Below are 6,062 nucleotides of genomic sequence, written 5' to 3'. Positions count from 1 at the left end.
TTACACACACGTTTGGGGAGTCTTGGAACATAAAAATGTCCCTAGATGATGTCTGTAGTCCTTTCCAACATCCCCAGACTTAAACTAGGTATTATATCATAGAAGTATATAACACAATAAAATGAAGGAGTTGGGAGGGGCCATAGAAATCAGCTCTCCCAACATTCCACCCTTCTTCAGCATCCTTAACATCCAGACTACTTAAACTTTTCCTGTGATAGGTAGCTTAATATGTCACAAGACTTAGAATGATGTTTCTTACAGGGAGCCAAAATCTGCTTATGTGTGCCTTCTGTCTAATGGCACATAACTCTTCCATCTCTAGCACCACAGAAGTAGAATCTCTCTTTCAGATGTTTCAGATATTTGAAGATGGCTTTCAAGCTGGATATGGGAAGCAGCAGTTTTATTCTGGGGCTAAACTCATTAATTATCTGAGTGATAACCACTTAACTATATTAACAATTTCTGCTGTTCTACTCAGGTTATTGTCTCCCAGAGATTAGACTTTGGGTCCTTGTAGCACCTCACAATTGCAAAGTTAGTGATATCTTTCCTGTCATATTTTCTTTCTAGAACACTGCATCACTTTGGTGGGCTATTCAAGGAGATGCCATGATGTTGCTGTTGGGATATTTTCCTTCCTATTTAACCCTTCTTTAGAATTTAAAACTTTGTCCCTAGAAACAACTGATTTATAGTTCAAATTTCAACCCTAACATTTCTCAGTTGTTTTCTTAATGAGGCTCACCAAGTCCCCAGTAATTGAGAATTTAGGATCCAGGACAACACAGCTGACCAGTTAAATAGTTCAGGGCCTTTCATGGCTTCATCTATTAAGTGAATGGACTACTGAATGCCACCTGTTCTAGGGCATCTTTCCAGTTAATACTTTACTGCGTACATCTAAATCTCTTGTGTTGTCACTTCCTACACTTCTTAATACAAAGCACACCATTGATTGATTTGTTCATTCAGTCTTGATATTAGAGGTGCGTTTGGTCAGAACAATGACCTAGGAATTAGGAGAAAGGGATTTGAGGCAAGGCTCCAATAGGGGCAAATCAGTAAACTTCAAGATGTAAGAAAAAAAGAATTTAGGATAGAAAGTCTGTCAAGATCACTTCTGAAGGGCAAATAAAAATAATCTTAAGATTTTTAGTCTTAATGTGTTCTTATGTTCTTCTGTTGTCTCTACATATTTTGTTCTTGAAATCAGCATGTTTTGCATGAGTGGAGTTTTGCATAAATGTTATTGGGGTTTTTTTTTTTTTGCTTTTCTTCTTCTAGATTATCCTTCATTTTTATGTACTTGAATTTTCAATCTATTGTCTTCTCTTTTGTTTCTTTGGTGAGAGTTACCATAGCAGATTCCAGGTGTTTTTTTTTTTTTTTTGGTCCATTATTTTTGCTGCACAAGCCATAAATTCAGCTCACATAATTCTCATTTTTCTTTCAGACCATTAAAAATAGTATTTTGTGTGTCCATATTCTCAACTTCCACAGGGTTCTCTGTCTCATAAACTATTGGATCATTTTCTTTTGGTTTACAGTATTTGTTCATAGATGCCAGAAGTCATTTACTAGATCTAGAAGACATGTTTCCTCCTGCTTTTAATGGTTTACCTGCTTATGTTCAAGGTCTTTGAATTTTCTTCTTCCTGAGATTTTTGGTAGTTTCAATCTTTCCCCCTAACTCATTTTTTCCCTATAGCTCACTTTCTGCCTCCCTTCCCTCTGAATATCATTTTTCTGGAGGCTGAATCTCAAAGTATCTCAGCCTCTCCCATACTGGGCAATTCACAATTCACCAGCCTCAAGTGAATTTTCAGAGCGCAGAACTAGCTGAGCTCTTTCCCTCAGGCTAAGTTTAATGGAGTGCCAATATATGGTAACTTGTTTTGGTACACTAATTTGCTCTCACTTTTCCTCAATTCACTAACCCAATACCAGCAGTTCAGGGACTTGCCATCCTTGTGCTTCAAGGTTTATTACTATAGTTTCCAGCTCCAAGGCTTTGAAAGGAGGGGGGACATATTGTGTCAAGGTCAAATTCAAGCTCAAACATGTTTCTTGACTCTTTCCTGACCCCATCAAGCCTCTACAGCCTTAAAGCACTGCTGTGGGGGTGGGTGTCTATAATGGCTCAAACACACTTCTGCAGCCTAAAGTCTGTATTTTTATATTACTGGAAAGAGGGAGAAGTAACCAACTTGTAGGATTGGGCTTAAGATCTTCTGTCAGGTCCTCAGAGGTTTCATTGTCAGACTGTGTGTGTGTGTGTGTGTGTGTGTGTGTGTGTGTGTGTGTGTGTGTCTGTGTGCAATTGTGTCAGGTCATTGGGATGACCCATTGGTTCATCAGCCTCACTGACAGTATTGGTGCATGGTAGGAAAAAGGAAGATGAGTGAGCTAAGAGTAAGGATCAGTTCATGGGTTTGATTCTTATCTTTCTTTTGTGTTCCAGGTGGCTATCCTAGACCAGGAGAAAGCTGAAATTGCCTTATCTTTGGTGGATAATTTCTATATTGGAAAGATATGAGAAATCAAAAGCACTAGAAAAAATGTCTAGTCCTTCATTTGTTCTGTGTATAACCCAATGAGCAAATGAAAAAGACAGGGAAAAGAGGAAAATCAACATAAATGACCAATATATTGCAAAAAGTCTGAAAATATGTGCAATGTACAATACTTAACCTTCTCCTTCTGTAAAAGTTTAGATATTTCTTCTCATATCACTTCTTTTAAGTCACGTCTGTTACTTACAATTTTTAATATTTACTTTTGATTTTTCATTTCTTTCTGATAAAATTGCAGGCTTTGTTTATATTGTTTTCTTAGCTTTGATTAATTAACTCATTTACAATTCTTGGAGATCTTTTCATGCTTCTTTACATTTATTATTTCTTCCAATAATATTCAGTTATGTTCATGTACAAAAATGTGTTTAGTCATTCCCTGCTTGATAGATATATTTTTGTTTCTAATTCTTCATCTCAAAAAATGTTACTATAAATATTTCAATTTATAGGGACTTTTTTCTTATTAATGAACTCCTTGAATAATAAGCTTAATTGAAAATATTTGGGTTAAAGGATATGTTCATTATTGTTACTTTATTTGCTTTACTTACTTTATTTTATACAATTACAAATTGTTTTCCAAAATGGCTGTACCAATTCACTGATCCTCTACCATTGCAATAATGTGCCTTTCTTTCCATAATACCTCCAATATTCACTATTCCCATTTTTGATCATTGCCAATTTGCTCAGTGTGAAGTGAAAACCAGGGATGCTTTGATTTACATCTCTCTTACTATTAATGATTTAGAGCATTCTTTCATATGGTTATTAATAGTTTGATTTTTTTGACAACTGTTCATATCCTCTGAGTGTTTCTATTGAGTAATGACTTTTGATTATATATGTGGAGAGAAAGACAGACAGAGAGAGACAGAGACAGAGATAGAATGAAACAGAGACAGAGAGAGAAACACAGAGAGAGAGAGAAAGAGAGTTAGAAAGAGAGAGAGAGACAGACAAACAGAGACAGAGAGAGATTTTAATTGTTCATATGTTCAGAGGCATAACATACTATAGTTGTGTGGGTTATATGATTAGCTTCTTTCTATTTTTTTAAATAGAATTATCTTTAATACTTAGGTCACATATCTGTTTTGAATACATTGTGGAATGTGATGTAAGATGTTCCTTTAAGTCTAATTTCTGCCAAACTCCAGTTTTCTCAGGAATTTTTATCTAATATGAAATTATTTGCTACATAATATATATTTTCTGGTATATCAAACATGCAGTTATTGAGTCTCACTGTCTCTTATTCTCCCTTGTCTGATCTTTTCCATTAATACATCTCTACATTTTTAAAAGTAATATCTTATTTTGGTGACTGCTAATTTATATTATAATTGGAGGTCTGGAAATGCTGCTATTCACCCTTCATCAGATTTTCGAGAGGGTAGAGCCAAGATGGTGGAGGGAAAGCAGTGAATTGCTAGAGCTCTCCCCCAAACCCCTCCAAATATCTATTAAAAATGGCTCTAAACAAATTCTAAAGCAGCAGAACCCACAAAAAAACAGAGTAAAGCAAATTTCCAGCCCAAGACAACCTGGATGGCTCATCAGAAAGGTATATCGTGCTGGGCTGGGAGAGGAGCGCAGTTCGGCATGGGAGCGCAGGCCACAGTGAACCTGGAGAAGGCCTCAGAGGACTGAATAGTGGCCAGCTGTTGCAGTTTCCAGACTTCTCAATCCACGAACGCCAAAGACAACTTAGAAGGTCAGCGGGAAAAGTCTGTGACTGCAGTGAGAAAAGGAGCTAGGTCTCAGACACCCTCAGAGCCGTGGCTGTTTCCTGAGCTTTGGGCCCACAGACTGAGGGGGAGTCGAGTGGCTGATCAGAGGGGGATTGCAAGAATCTCTTTGCCAGTGATGAGTCAGGAATCTCTTGCTTTGCCCGTGCTTAGATCTGGGTCACAGTTCTGAGGGGCAGTACTGGGGTGAGGAGGAGTGCTGATGAGGGGTAGTGCTGGCGTGGTGGAGCTTGTTGTGGTGGTGGAGAAGAAACACCTTGCACCTTATCATAGCACCTTGGAAGAACTGACACTTTTCAGGTCTCTAGAAGTATCTCTGAAAACAGCTGTACAAACCCCTGAAGCTTGGGACAGTACATTCTCCACATTGGAAACAGACTCTTACCTTAACAAAGAGCTTAAAACTCAAGTAATTAGTTGGGATCATGAGCAAGCAGCGCAAAAAAGATCAGACTATATTATCTTACTTTGGTGACAAAGAAGATCAAAACATACAACCAGAAGAAAAAAACAAAGTCAGAGCTCCTACATTCAAAACTTCAAAGGAAAATATGAATCAGTCCCAGGCCTTGGAAGAGCTCAAAAGGGATTTTGAGAAGCAAGTAAGAGAAGTAGAGGAAAAACTGGGAAGAGAAACAAGAGTGATGTAAGAAAATCATGAAAAACAAGTCAAGCTTGCTTGCTAAAGGAGACCCAAAAAAATACTGAAGAAAATAACAACTTAAAAAATAGCCTAACCCAAATGGCAAAAGAGGTCCAAAAATCCAATGAAGAGAAGAATGCCCTAAAGAGCAAAATTGGACAAATGGAAAAGGAAGTTCAAAAGATTACTGAAGAAAATAGTTCCTTAAAAATTAGAATAGAGCAATTGGAAGCTAGTGACTTTATGAGAAATCAAGACACTGTAAAACAAATCCAAAAGAATGAAAAATTACAAAACAAGGTGAAATATCTCATTGGAAAAACAACTGACCCTCAAAATAGATCCAGGAGAGAGAATTAAAAAATTATTGGACTCTCTGAAAGCCATGATCAAAAAAAGAGGCTAGACATCATCTTTCAAGAAATGATCAAGGAAAACTGTCCTGATATTTTAGAACCAGAGGGCAAAACAGAAATTGAAAGAATTCACAAATCACTGCCTAAAAGAGATGCCTAAAGGAAAACTCCTAGGAATATTGTAGCCAAATTCCAGAGTTCCCAAGTCAAGGAGAAAATATCACAAGCAGCCAGAAAGAAACAATTCAAGTATTGTGGAAACACAATCAGGATAACACAAGATTTAGCAGCTTCTACATTAAGGGACCATAGGGCATGGAATATAATATTCCAGAGGGCAAAGGAGATAGGATTACAACCAAGAATCACCTATCCAGCAAAACTGAGTGTAATTCTTCAGGGGAAAAAATGGTCATTCAGTGAAATAGAGGACTTTCAAACATTCTTGATGAAAAGACCAGAGCTGAATAGAAAATTTGACTTTCCAATACAAGACTCAAGTGGAACATGAAGAGGTAAACAGGAAAGATAAATCATAAGAGATTTATTAAGGTTCAACTGTTTACATTCTTGCATGGAAATATGATATTTGTAACTCATGAGATCTTTGTCAGTATTAGGGTAGTTGGAGGGAAAAATTATATATATGTATGTATATATATATAGATATACAGATATAAATGTAGATAGATAGATAGATAGATAGATAGATAGATAGATAGATAGATAG

Source organism: Vombatus ursinus, unplaced genomic scaffold (assembly GCF_900497805.2).
Source record: "Vombatus ursinus unplaced genomic scaffold, bare-nosed wombat genome assembly UNPS02014821.1, whole genome shotgun sequence".
NCBI lineage: Eukaryota > Metazoa > Chordata > Mammalia > Diprotodontia > Vombatidae > Vombatus > Vombatus ursinus.
Note: the sequence above shows the minus strand (reverse complement) of the source record.